Here is a 15,162-nt window from a genome sequence, read left to right as displayed (position 1 = left end):
GCCCTCTTGCCCATGACAGACTTGTGAAAGATCTGAGGGTGGTGCCCCTCGTCCCGCACCTGTCCCCATCCCAGTCTCATCCAGGCTTGGCCTCTCCAGTCATTTCGACCATTTTTCATAATTCTTCATATAACGTGCTGGTCTGTTCCTCCCATAGGGAGTGGAACATTTTGTCAGTTCCTTCCTCAAAATACTCATGCATTGTTAGAATTTTATGTTCATTTATGTATTTAAGAAAAATTAGCAGGTGCTGTGGCTCATGCCTGTAAACCCAGCAAATGGGGTCTGAGGCGGGAGGACCGCTTGAGGCTGGAAGTTTGAGACCAGCCTGGACAACATAGTGAGACCCTCTCTCAAAAAATATTTTTAAAAATTAGTCTGGTGTGGTGGCAAGTGCCTGGGGTCCCAGCTACTGGGGTGGCTAAGGTGGGAGGATCACCTGGGCCTGGGGTGTCCAGGCTGCAGTGAGCTGTGATGCTGCCACTGCACTCCAGCCTAGGTGGCAGAGAGAGACTGCGACTCAAAAAAAAAAAAAAAAAAAAAATAGAATTGTTTATGCCTTCTTTGTTCCTGGCCCTGTGCTGGCCACTGGGATTCAATGGTTAAGTAAGATAGACATGGCCTTTGGGCTCCAGGACTGTGTGTTTTTTTCTTCTCTCCTTCTTTTTCCTTTTTTTTTTTTTTTTTTTTTTTCGGAAACTGAGTTTTGCTCTTTTTGCCCAGGCTGGAGTGCAATGGTGCGATCTCACCTCACCGCAACCTCCGCCTCCCGGGTTCAAGCGATTCTCCTGCCTCAGCCTCCGGAGTAGCTGGGATTACAGGCACGTGCAACCACGCCCGGCTAATTTTTGTATTTTTAGTAGAGATGGGGGTTTCGCCATGCTGGTCAGGCTGGTCTCGAACTCCTGACCTCAAGTGATCCACCCGCCTTGGCCTCCCAAAGTGTTGGGATTACAGGCGTCAGCCACTGCACCCTGCTTTCTTCTTTCTTCTTCCTCCTCCTCTTCACTTTGACATTCAGAGCACTGGGCAGAAATCGCATCGCGTGTTTTAATTAAACAGATTTCCCTGGTCGCCTCCTCTCCACCTCCCTCCTGCCCCGTCCCCTTTCCTCCCACCCATCCCCCTTCCTCCCCCAACTCCTTCCCCCTTCCTTTTTTTTCTTTTTCTCTTCTTTTCTTTTTTTTTTTTTTTTTTTGAGACAGAGTTTCGCTCTTGTTGCCCAGGCTGGAGTGCAATTGCCCGATCTCGGCTCACTGCAACCTCTGCCTCCCGGGTTCAAGCGATTCTCCTGCCTCAGCCTCCCAAGTAGCTGAGATTACAGGGATACGCCACCATGCCTGGCTAATTTCTTTTTTTGTATTTTTAGTAGAGACGGGGTTTCTCCACGTTGGTCAGGCTGGTCTTGAACTCCCGACCTTAGGTGATCTGCCATCTCGGCCTCCCAAAGTGCTGGGATTACAGGCGTGAGCCACAGGCCTGGCTGTGTGTGTGTGTGTGTGTGTGTGTGTGTGTGTGTAAAACAGGGTTTCACTCTGTCGCCCAGGCTGGAGTGCAATGGCGCGATCTCTGGGATTACAGGCCCAGCTCCCTCCCCCTTCCTTCTTTTTTTCTCCACCTCTCTCCTCCTCCTCCTCTCTCCCCCTTCCTCCTCCTCTTTCCTCCTCCACCCTCCTCCTCCTCTCTCCTCCTCCTCCTTTCTCCTGCCTCAGCCTCGTTCGTAATCCTTCTGGGATTACAAGCCCAACTCACTCCCTCCCTCCCTCCCTTCCTTCCTTCCTTCCTCCTTCCTTCCTCCCTCCCTCCCTCCTTCCTTCCTCCTTCCCTCCCTCCTTCCTTCCTTCCTTCCTTCCTTCTTCTCCCCCCTCCCCCTCCTTCCTCCTTCCTCCCTCCTCCTCCTCCTGCTTCTTCTTCTTCTTCTCCTCCTTGTCCTCCTTCTCCTTCCTCCTTCCTCTTTAAAAGTAAATCAGATGGTGGCGGGTGCCTGTAGTCCCGGCTACTCGGGAGGCTGAGGCAGGAGAATGGCGTAAACCCGGGAGATGGAGCTTGCAGTGAGCCGAGATTGCGCCACTGCACTCCAGCCTGGGCGACAGAGCGAGACTCCGTCTCAAAAAATAAATAAATAAATCAGAAACAGCCAAGTGCAGTGGCACACCATACAGTCCCAACTGCTTGGGAGGCTGAGGCTGGAGGATTGCTTGAGCCCAGGAGTCCGAGGCTACAGTGCGTGATGATCTTGCCTGTGAATGGCCAGTACACTCCAGCCTGGACAAGGGAGCAAGAGCCTATCTCTTAACAAAATAAAAAAGAGAAAGAAATTAAAATGTCTTAAAATATAACACAGTGCCAAATATCAAAATCAGATTTTCGCCCAGGATTTCAAGACCTGGGTGATCTGATAAGTCAAATAGAGGAGTCAGTTCTCAATCAGTGCTAAAGTAATTGGTATGTACTCTGTGTGTGGATGTGGTAGTAAACTCATCTCTTAATTTAGTTTTGTCAGGTTGAAGTCTTCCTGTCACATAAAAGTAATTTCTGGGAGGTCTTCCACTTCCCTCTCCAGGCAGGTTGTACACTTTATTCCCAGACTGGGGGCTGTCAGGGAAATCTAAAGTAAGACTGAGAAGAAGAGAAATCGTCGTCTTTTTTTTTTTTTTTTTTGAGTCAGGGTCTTGCTGTATTGTCCAGGCTAGAGTGTAGTGGCATGATCACAGCTCACCACAACCTTGACTCAACCTCCCTGGTCTCAGGTGAACCTCCCGCCTCAGCCTCTTACATAGCTGGGACTACAGGTGTGCACCACCACACTTGACTAATTTTTGTAGAAACGGGGTTTCGCCATGTTGCCCAGGCTGATCTCGACCCCCTGGGCTCACGTGATCCGCCCAGCTCAGCCTCCCAAACTGCTAGGATTACAGGTGTGGTCCAGCTGAGATCATCCTTTAAGACCAATCTGGTGACACACCCATTAGGATTGCCACTATTAAACAAAATAGAAAACAACAAATGTTGGTGAGGATGTGGAAAATCGAAACTTTTGTGCACTGTTACTGGGAATGTAAAATGGCACAGCAACTATGGAAAACAGTATGGTGGTTCCTCAAAAAATTACAAATAGAATTACCATATGACCTGGCAATTCGACTTCTGTGTCTATACCCAAAAGAATTGAATGGGAGGACTTGGAAATATTTGAACACCTGCGTGCATAGCTGCATTATTCATGATATCCAAAGGTGGAAGCAGACACATAAAAGGATAAACAAAACAAAATGTGGTATAGATATACAGTGGATTAATATTCAGCCTTAAAAAGGAAGGAAATTCTGAGACATGTTACAATGTGGAGAACCTCAAAAACTGCAAAGTTAAATAAGCCAGTCACAAAAGGACAAATATTATCTGATTCCACTTATATGTGGTACCTTGAGTAGTCTAATTCATATGCACAGAAAGTCAAAGGGATACAAAATTAACCAGGCATGGTGGTGCCCACTTGTAATCTCAGCTACTTGGGAGACCTGAGGTGGGAAGATGGCTTGAGCCCGGGAGGTGGAGAGATTGCGCCACTGCATTCCATCCTGGGTGACAGCCAGACCCTGTCTCAAAACAACAACAACAACAACAGAGTCAAATAGTGGTTGTAGAGGGCAATAGATAATTGGTATTTAATGAGTAAAGAATTTCAGTTTGGGAAGATGGTAAAGTCCCAGAGGTGGATAGTGGTGATGGTTGTACAGCAACGTGAATATATTTATTGCCACTGAACTGTACACTTGAAATGGTTAAAGTCCTAAGTATTAGGTTATATATATTTTACCACAATTAAAAACATTATTGTTTTAAAGAGAGAGGAAAAATTAACCCAATCTGCTCTTTGTTGAGTACGTACCACCTGCCAGGTACATGCGTTATTTGCTCTGCTAAGTGTTTGATATATGTCTCAATGTTTTAGACCTGCCATTTTAACCTCCAATATCATTTTGCCTCCATTTCATAAATATACATATTTTAATCAGATCTGACCCAATATTGGTGAATTTCCATTTATACTTAATTCTCTGTTCAATATTCTGTACAGTGTAAGTTACCCATTTCCAATTTTTGCCATTTTAATTCTGCAGACATCATTTTTGTGGAGTATTTCCTGGGCAGAGTTTACAATGAAAATTTATTTCATCAATATAAATTAGATCCCGATCAAATTTTACAGATTTTTTACATCTGCCACTGTCATTTTATGGGTGCTCCTTATTTGTATGAAGTATAATTTGATTTGGAGTGATTTTTTCTTTTTTTTGAGACAGGGTCTCACTCTGTCACCCGGACTGGAGTGCAGTGGCACAATCTTAGCTCACTGCAACCTCTGCCTCTCATGCTCAAGTGATTCTCCTGCCTCAGCCTCCTGAGTAGCTGGGAGTACAGGCATGTGCCATCACGCCCAGCTAAGTTTTTTTTTTGGTATTTTTAGTAGGGATGGGATTTCACCATGTTGGCTAGGCTGGTCTCAAACTCCTGACTTCAAATGATCTACCCGTCTCGGCCTCCCAAAGTGCTGGGATTACAGGCGTGAGCCACCATGCCCGCCCAAATTTTTTTTTTTTTTTTTTTTTTTTTTTTTTTTTTTTTTTTTTTTTTTTTTGAGAGGGAGTCTCCTTCTGTCGAGCCCAGGCTGGAGTGCAGTGGCATAATCTCAGCTCACTGCAACCTCTCTCTCCTGGATGCAAGCAATTATCCTGGCCCAGTCTCCCAAGTAGCTGGGATTACAGGTGGCTGCCACCACGCCCGGCTAATTTTTTGTATTTTTAGTAGACACGGGGTTTCACCACATTGGCTGGTCTCACACCCCCAGCCTCAGGCAATCCACCCGCTTTGGCCTCCCAAAGTGCTGGGATTACAGGTGTGACCCACCGCGCCTGGCCTGGGGTGATTTTTTAAAATAGTTTTCAATGTTAAACACATGTGATTTTCCAAAAATTTTTTTGGTCTAAGGTAATTTTACTAGATGGAGTTTTAGCTGTTTTCAGTTTTAAATTACACTGATTATTTCTACCAGTAATACTCATTATGAATGGATAATACTGATAGAATTACTTTCAATATCAGAGAGTGGAGCAGAACATTTCATTCACAACCACATTTGTTCCTCAGTATACACAAGGGATCAGTTCCAGGACCCCCAGTATACCAAAATCTGCCCATACTCAAGTCCCATAGTTGGCCCTGTGGAACCCGCTAATATGCAAAGTCAGCCCTGCTATACTGGGTTTCGTGTTCTGAAAATACTATATTTTCAATCTGCGATTGGTTGAAAAAAATCCGTAAAAGTGGGCTGGGGCTGGGAATGGTGGCTCATGCCTATAATCCCAGCACTTTGGGAGGCTGAGATGGGTGGATCATGAGGTCAGAAGTTCAAGACCAGCCTGGCCAACATGGTGAAACCTCGTCTCTACTAAAAATACAAAAAATTAGCCAGACGTGGTGGTGGACGCCTGTAATCCCAGCTACTCCGGAGGCTGAGGCAGGAGAATTGCTTGAACCCAGGAGGCGGAGGTTGCAGTGAGCAGAGATCCTGTCATTACACTCCAGCCTGGGCAACAGAGCAAGACTGTCTCAAAAAAAAAAAAAGATAATAATAATAATAATAAGTGGGCCAGGCGCGATGGCTCATGCCTGTAATCTCAGCATTTTGGGAGGCCGAGGCTGGCGGATGACTTGGGGTCAGGAGCTTGAAACCAGCCTGGCCAACATGGTGAAACCCTGTCTCTACTAAAAATACAAAAAGATTAGCCGGGCGTGGTAGTGGGCACCTGTAATCCCAGCTACTTTGGAGGCTGAGACAGGAGAATTGCTTGAACCCAGGAGGCAGAGGTTGCAGTGAGCCGAGATTTCGCCACTGTACTCCAGCCTGGGTGACAGAGAGAGACTCCATCTCAAAAACAAACAAACAAACAAAATCCATATAAGTGGACCTGTGCAGTTCAAACCTGTGTTGTTCAAGGGTCAACTTATTGTTCAATGCTAAATTTATTAAACTCTAATAGCTAATAAAACTTGAAATCAAACCTTTGGGTATTTAAACATTGTTTACACATTTAATTAAATATGCTTAAAATTTTAAAGTGCAATTAAAGTTTTAGGATGGCTGATTCTTATAAATACTTCAGATATCTTAAAGAGCAGACAAAACATACAGAAACAATGGTTTACTGGGAAGCTGGTGAGGTTTAAGCTTCAGGGCCCCTCACTTGCACAGCCTCTTCCAAGGGTCTACATTCATACTTACTTTTGTATCTTACTTTGCATTCTTTTTCTTAAAGAAAGCCACCCAAATTATGTAAGCTTCTGGCCCCACAAAATCTAGATCCTCATGTCCCATACTTCTTTGGATCCTTGCTTTATTTATTTTGTTATCCTCCTAAGGCTTCTGTACCATTATTTATTTATTTGTTTTGAGACAGAGTATCACTCAGTTACCCAGGCTGGAGGTGCAGTGGCAGAATCTCAGCTCACTGCAGCCTCAACTTCCCAGTCTCAAGCCATCCTCCCACCTCAACCTCCCAAGCAGTTAGGACAACAGGTGCACCACCATGCCCAGCTAATTTTTATAATTTTTTTGTAGAGATGGGATTTCACCATGTTGCCCAGGCTGGTCTGGGACTTCTGGGCTCAAGCAATCCGACCACCTTGGCCTCCCAAAGGGCTGGAATTACAGGCGTGAGCCACCACGCCTGGCCAAAAATACTTATTTTTTAAGGTTAGACGTTTGCATTTCTCTTTCCAATTCAACATAGCGTGTTGCTATACTTTATATTTGTCACAATGACAGATGAATTGTGGGTGTTTTCTAAGATCTTGGAGTAAAGATCATTACACTGGAAAAGGCATGGGATCTGGGTGTGCCTCTGGCAAAAAGTGTAGGGTCAAAGGTCCTGCTTTATTTACTTAATCTTCATGATCACCAAATGAGGGAAGCAGTATGTCATCCGCATTTTACAGATAAGGAAACTGCCCCCCAACCTCTTCCACATACAGCCACAAGTAGAAAATAATGTTTGCATGGTACATTGGATTAAACACAAGACACTGGCTGGGGCCAAAGGTACAAGGTGACAATTAGTCCTGGTTTGCCCAGGACTTTCCCAGTTTTTTTTTTCTTTTTTTTTTTTTTTTGAGACAGAGTCTTGCTCTGTTGCCCAGGCTGGAGTGCAGTGGCACCATCTTGGCTCACTGTAAGCACCGCCTCCCAGGTTCACGCCATCCTCCTTCCTCAGCCTCCCGAGTAGCTGGGACTATAGGTGCCCGCCACCACGCCTGGCTAATTTTTTGTATTTTTAGTAGAGACAGGGTTTCACCGTGTTAGCCAGGATGGTCTCGATCTCCTGACCTTGTGATCCGCCCACCTCAGCCTCCCAAAGTGCTGGGATTACAGGCGTGAGCCACAGCACCCAGCCGACTTTCCCAGTTTTTAAGTGAAAGTCCCAAGTCCCATATTCCAGAAACCTCCTCACCACCCAGTCCCAGTTGAACTAAGATGGTTAGTTACCCTGGTCGGGGGTTTCTGGCTGACCTATGGATGAATGTCTTACTGTTCCTGTAACCTTTGGGTGCTGTAATGGTGTGCCTGACCACTCCGGTGAGACTGTCATCAGCCTAAGGTCACAGAGCTAGTAGAGGAAGGAGCTGGAGTTGAACCCAGTTCTGTGTGACTCCTGAGCCCTACTCTTTTTAGAGACGAGGTTTTGCTGTGTTGCCTAGGCTGGTCTTGACACCTGGCCTCAAGTGATCTGCCAGCCTTGGCCTCCCAGAGTGCTAGGATTACAGGTGTGAGCCACTGTGCCCGGCCACTATGTATAATTTTAAAGAGTACTCTAGGAAGAGGTGTACCCAGGAGGACAGATGGTAAGAGAGACACCTACAAAGAAGTGACAGTGCCCAATCTAAATGTCATGCTAAGAACTTAGGATTTTTTTACCATTTGACCCAGCCATCCCATTACTGGGTATATACCCAAAGGATTATAAATCATACTGCTATAAAGACACATGAACACGTATGTTTATTGTGGCACTATTCACAATAGCAAAGACTTGGAACCAACCCAGATGTCCAACAATGATAGACTGGATTAAGAAAATGTGGCATATATACACCATGGAATACTATGCAGCCATAAAAAATGATGAGTTCATGTCCTTTGTAGGGACATGGATGAAGCTGGAAACCATCATTCTCAGCAAACTCGCAAGGACAAAAAACCAAACACGGCATGTTCTCACTCATAGGTGGGAATTGAACAATGAGAACACATGGACACAGGAAGGGGTACATCACACACCGGGGACTGTTGGGGGTGAGGGGAGTGGGGAGGGATAGCATTAGGAGATATACCTAATGCTAAATGATGAGTTAATGGGTGCAGCACACCAACATGGCACATGTATACATATGTAACAAACCTGCACGTTGTGCACATGTACCTTAAAACTTAAAGTATAAAAAAAAAAACTATATGGTCTTAGAGAGTCAAGTTAAATAAATTTGAAAAAACTGCATTCTTAAAGATTCACTATTCATTTTTGCATAAGAGCTATGAGATGTTTATGCAAAATATAGCAATAATTTGTTTAATGCATAATATCTTTGTTCATAATAAACTTTTATTATATAGGCCTAAAAAGTTTATTGTTTCCTAGAAGACTATATTAAGATGTTTCTGCAACAAAGGTCTGTAACAGATTAGTCTTTCTGACTTTTCTTCTACCATAATGTACATTAATTTAATTTTCATGATCCTTAGAAAAATCTATTTTATGCAACTGTTATTTTAAATTATGTGTGGGATATATTTAATAAATGATAAGATTGTGTTCATTTAAAAATTTATACAAAAGCAGGTTTTGGAAAATTACCAGTCAAAAATCAATATAGGCAAATGGCACCAGGCAAGAAAGGCAACACATATTTCTTTAGTCATAGGTTTTCCAAATGAAGTTGCTTAACAGAAGAATCTATGCAGCTCTCTGGTCATTAGAATGATAAAATCAAAACTATTTGTCAGAAAAATCCCTGAAAGATCTAACTTTCGAAAATGTTAGAAGAGAAAAAGAATCAAGTTTGTAGCATGATAAAAAAAAATTAGCTTAGAACACACAAAATTCACATTCTTAATAGTGAGTTTATAAAATACAAATATATATGTATATAGATGATCTATATTACATCCTTTTTTAAAAGGTATGAGAGATTATTCAGAAATAAACACTTCTAAAGGGTAAAATTTATTTGGAGAAACTATGTAACCTACAACCATATATATCTGTATATATAAAATATAGTTATGCACAAACATTTTATATATATAAATATGTATGTGTATATATGTAAAGTGAGTGCGTAATGTGAATTAACTAATGTCATAAACAAAGTAAAATAAGAAAAAAAAAAAAACTTAGGATTTTTTTTCCCACAGCCATGGGGAGCCACAGGTTTTTGGAGCAGGAGAATTACAAGATCACTTCCAGATTGAGTGAGGCAGAGTGAAGGAGTGTGGAGAGGCCAGGAACTGCCTGAGACTAGAGGTAGGGAGAGCTGTTAGGAAGCTGGATTAACAGACCCAGGTAGCAATGACGCGGACCTGCACCACGGCAGAGGGAGTGGGAAAGAAAGGGGCAGAGCAAGCAGAAGTCATAGGAAGGGGCAAAGCTTTGGGTGTCTTCAAGTCATTAATTTTTTTATTCATCCAGACTTACTCATTCCACCATACATTTATTTGATGAATATATATTCAGTGCCAGGAGCTGTGCTAACCCTCAAGTGACTCTAGTTTTGAATCTGGGTGAAATTCAGAAATGGATGAGGAGAAATAGAGTGGAACCCAGGAACAGAAGCAGGTTTCTTCAATTAATGTTTGGCCAGGCCAAGTTTGTCAATTGTGGACAACTTAAGAATTTCTGAGATTTTTAAGGACCAACCATCACAAAAAGCCCAGATAAGAGAAGACACTAATAGATGGTATAATTTGAGGCCTCCCAGGTTTCATCACTACTTATTTTTTATTTTTATTTTTATTTTTTGAGACAGAGTTTCACTCTTGTTGCCCTGGCTGGAATGCAATGGCACGATCTCGGCTCACTGCAACCTCCGCCTCCTGGATTCAAGCGATTCTCCTGCCTCAGCCCCCCGAGTAGCTGGGATTACAGGCATGCGCCACCATGGCTGGCTACTTTTGTATTTTTAATAGAGACGGAGTTTCTCCATGTTGGTCAGGCTGGTCTCAAACTCCCGACCTCAGGTGATCCACCTGCCTCGGCCTCCCAAAGTGCTGGGATTATAGGCGTGAGTCACTGCGCCTAGCTCACTACTTATTCTTTTGAGCAGTCACTGCTGCTGCAAAGGGGAAAATTTGAGTAATTATTCCGTGATCTTTTCACTTTCTTTTATTTTTTATTTTTTATTTTTTTCGAGGTGGAGTCTCACTCTGTCACCCAGGCTGGAGTGCAGTGGCACAGTCTCGGCTCACTGCAACCTCTGTCTCCCAGGTTCAAGCAATTCTCCTGCCTCAGCCTCCTCAGCACCTAGGATTACAGGCGCCTGCCACCACGCCCGGCTCATTTTTTTGTATTTTTAGTATAGACGGGGTTTTGCCATGTTGGCCAGGCTGATCTCAAACTCCTTGACCTCAGGTGATCCACCCGCCTTGGCCTCCCAAAGTGCTGGGATTACAGGCATGAGCTATGGCACCCAGCCTGATCTTTTCACTTTCCTCCTCCAAAACCTTCAGTGGCTCCCCATGAACTGTATGAAAAAGTTCAAGGTTCTTAGAATGGCACGCAAACTGAGCACCATCACAGTTATAATTTTAATTTGTCTGCATGACTCTGTCAAAGCCTGTTTCTCTCACTAATCTATAATCGAGTTTTGTTCACCATTGTATCACCAGCACTTGTCACAGTTCTTGGCACATAGAGGCTGCTTAATAAATGGATGTTGAACAAATGTTAAATGCATGAGTGAATGAATGCAAAAGAGCAAAGTGTCTTTGCCTGGGCTACAGGTCAGCAGTCAGAGATTCTGTCCTGGTCTTCTGTGGACTTGAACCCCAGGTCAACCACAGTTGCAGCCTGGCTTCCCAGAGGCTCTGAGGCCAGGAATGGGCAAAGGTGATCAGCACCTGAGGGCTTTCCCTTCCTGCAAGGGCTTTGACACCAGGGTGTTTGTTTTATATGATGCAAACTAGAAATAAAATCCTAAGTCCCACCCCGATCGAACAGACCCCTCTTGGCCACGGGGACTCCATAAAAACCTTAAAAACTGAATTCCTGGCCATGATGACACACTTCATTATACCCGCTCCCTTTTGGAGTCAGGCACAACAACTGACCAGCATAAATGTTAAAATAGAGACGGTAAGACTGATGAAACAGACTCTTTGTGGCAATAAGATACCAAATTATAAATAAGATCTAGGGCCATGCCAGTCAAGGGTTAAGTCATGCCAGCAGGCCATCAACCTGCTACATAGCATCTTATCATCATTTAAAACATTCCTTTCTGGTGGGGCGCCGGGGCTCACGCCTGTAATCCCAGCACTTTGAGAGGCCGAGGTGGGCAGATCACCTGAGGTCAAGAGTTCAGGACCAGTCTGGCCAATGTAGTGAAACCCTATTTCTACTAAAAATACAAAAATTAGCCAGGCATGGTGGCAGTTGCCTGTAATCCCAGCTACTCGGGAGGCTGAGACTGGAGAATTGCTTGAACCCAGGAGGGGGAGGTTGCAGTGAGCCAAGATCACACCACGGCTCTTCAGCATGGGTGACACAGCAAGACTCCGTCTCAAAAAAAAAAAAAAAGTAAAACGTTCCTTTTTGCTGACTTCAGGTTTTAGACAGAACCTTACTCCTTTAACCAACTGCAAATTAAAGAATCTCTGGGCCGGGCGTGGTGGCTCATGCCTGTAATCCCAGCACTTTGGGAGGCCGAGGTGGGTGGATCACCTGAGGTCTGGAGTTCAAGACCAGTTTGGCTAACATGGTGAAACCTTTTCTCTACTAAGAATACAAAATTAGCCAGGCGTGGCGGCACATGCCTGTAATCCCAGCTACTTGGGAGGCTGAGGCAGGAGAATCACTTGAATCCGGGAGGTGGAGGTTGCAGTGAGCCGAGATCATGCCACTGCACTCCAGCCTGGGCAATAAGAGCGAAACTCTGTCTCAAAAAAAAGAATCTCTGGGTGGGTTGTGGTGGTTTATGCCTGTAATCCCAGCACTTTGGGAGGCCAAGGTGGGCAGATCACTTGAGCCCAGGAGTTTGAGACCAGTCTGAACAACATTAGTTGAGTGTAGTGGTTTGCACCTGTAGTCCCAGCTACTTGAGAGGTTGAGGTGGGAGGATTGCTAGAGCCTAGGAGGTAGAGGTTGCAGGAGGCAGAGGTTGTAGTAGGGCCACTGCACTCCAGCCTGGGCGGCAGAGTGAGACCCTGTCTACAAATAAATAAATAAATAAAACTATAAGCCCCTGTTTTAAGATATCCTGCCTTTTCAGACCAAATCTATGTATACCTTCCGTGTATTGACTTATGTCTTTGCCTGTAACTCCTGCCTCCCTAATGTGTATAAAACCAAACTGTAATTCGACCTCCTGGGACCACGTACTCAAGGATTCTTGGGTTTGTGTTTTCACTGGGTGTGGTCACTCATATTAACTCAGAAAAAACCTCTTTAAAATACTTTACAGAGTTTGGTTTTTCTACTAACGTGCACTACTGAAGTTATAGGACAAAAAGGGATACAACAAAAACATGAAGAGCCCTTGCTTCTTGTCAGCTTCACACAACATGTCTTTTTTTTGAGACAGGATCTCACTCTATCGCCCAGCCTGGAGTGCAGTGGTGATCTTGGCTCATTGCAGCCTCAGCCTCCTGGGCTGAATCTATCCTCCCATCTCAGCCTCCCAAATAGCTGGAACTACAGGTGTGTGCCCACAACTGGCTAATTTTTCATTTTATTTATTTATTTATTTATTTGTAGAAATGGAGCCTCTCATGTTGTTTAGGCTGGTTTTGAATTCCTGGGCTCAGGCTATCCTCCCTCCTTTGCCTCACAAAGGGCCGGGATTACAGGTGCGAGCCACTGTGCCTGGCCAACATGCTTTTCTCTTAAGAGTGGTGGGGATTTCCTGGAAATTACAGTTGCCAAGAGTCAAACAAGTGGTTTGGGCAATTTGAAGAAGAGGGGCTGTTTTGTAGCTAAGAGGGCAAAGTCCGGACCACTCGGATTTCCCTCTTCAGTTACCTCTTTCAGCAAACCCAGCACAGGCGCCTCCAGCTGGTCAGGCCCAGGAAGAAGCACTGCCATTGAGTCAAAGGCTCCTGACAGAGCACTGAGTGGGGGCTTAGCTCCCCACCCCCACCCCTGCTTCCACTCTGAGCCCTGGCTGTGCCTGTCTGGGATGGGGGCATCTTTCCTTTTTTTTTTTTTTTTTTTTTAATATATATATATATATATTTTGGCCGGGTGCGGTGGCTCACGCCTGTAATCCCAGCACTTTGGGAGGCTGAGGCGGGTGGATCACAAGGTCAGGAAATCGAGACCATCCTGGCTAACACAGTGAAACCCTGTCTCTACTAAAAATACAAAAAATTAGCGGGGCGTGTCGCGGGTGCCTGTAGTCCCAGTTATTCGGGAGGCTGAGGCGGAGAATGGTGTGAACCCGGGAGGTGGAGCTTGCAGTGAGCAGAGATCGCACCACTGCACTCCAGCCTGGGCCACAGAGCAAGACTCCATCTCAAAAAAAAAAAATTAAAATTAAAAAAAAATAAATTTTTTAATTAATTAATTTTTTTTTTGGAGTCTCATTCTGTTGCCAGGCTGAAGTGCAGTGACATGATCTCAGCTCACTGCAACCTCCAACTTCTTGGTTCAAGCAATTCTCCTGACTCAGTCTCCAGAGTAGCTCAGATTACAGCCACCCGCCACCATGCCCAGCTAATTTTTGTAATTTTAGTAGAGATGGGGTTTCACCATGTTGGTCAGAATGGTCTCGATCTCCTGACCTCATGATCCGCCTGCCTCGGCCTCCCAAAGCGCTGGGATTACAGGTGTGAGGTCACCACGCCCAGCCTATTTATTTATTTATTTATTTATTTAATGAGATGGGCTCTTGTTGTGTTGCCTAGGCTGGTCTTGAACTCCTGGGTTCAAGCAATCCTCCCATCTTGGCCTCCCAAAGTGCTGTGATTATAGGTGTGAACCACTGTGCTCGGCTGGAGGCATCTTTTTCTAATTCACACAAAGGCCTAGAGGAGTCCCCTTTTCTACATTCACAAAGATATCTTATTGGTTACTGGTGGTGGTGATGATGGCGTCTTCAGGGGACACTGACCAAAAAGCTGAGGTATTTAAAAGAAGCCCTTGCAGGCCTGGTGTGGTGACTGATGCCTGTAATGCCAGCACTTTGGGAGGGTGAGGTGGGCGGATCCCTTGAGCCTGAAAGTTTGAGACCCACCTGGGTAACCCAGCCAAACCCCCTTTTTGCTAAATATACAAAAATTAGCCGGGTGTGGTGGTGTGCGCTTGTAGTCCCAGATACCTGAGAGGCTGAGGTGAGAGGATTGCTTAAGCCTGGGAGTTCAGGGCTGCAATGAGCCATGATAGTGCCACTGCACTCCAGCCTGGGTGACAGAACAAGACCCTGTCTAAGAAAAAAAAAAAAAAGAAAAGAAGCCCTGCTGCAGTCAAAAGCTGAGTAAGACTCCAGCACCCCTCAGATGGGCTTATGAGGAGCTCCTGTGCCCTCCCAGAACTCTCTCCCTTGTTCCAATTTCAGGTGTAACCATTGCCAACTCCCTGCTCAGCCCTGGGAGCACTGGCTGCCCTAGACTCCTTGCCTGCCCTCCTTCCCCACCAGTCCCATAGGTTACCTTCCACGCATACCTCGACATGTCCTAGATTATAAATCAGGCCACAGGCTCAGGGGCAAGAAAAGTCACATGGCTTTATTTTCATTAAATCAATAGCAGTGGGTCTCTGAGCTTTCTTCCTTCGGGACTGGCAGAAGATTCAGTCTCAGTGATTATTTTGATGCCCCTCATTTCCTTGGGGTGACCTAGGCCCTAAACAGAAATGGGGCTTTAGTCTGTAGTTGTTTGTGGACATAATATAC

The sequence above is a fragment of the Pan troglodytes genome, chromosome 1 (genome assembly GCF_028858775.2).
Source record: "Pan troglodytes isolate AG18354 chromosome 1, NHGRI_mPanTro3-v2.0_pri, whole genome shotgun sequence".
NCBI lineage: Eukaryota > Metazoa > Chordata > Mammalia > Primates > Hominidae > Pan > Pan troglodytes.
The sequence above is the reverse complement of the archived record's forward strand: the minus strand, read 5'-3'. Positions refer to the sequence as shown.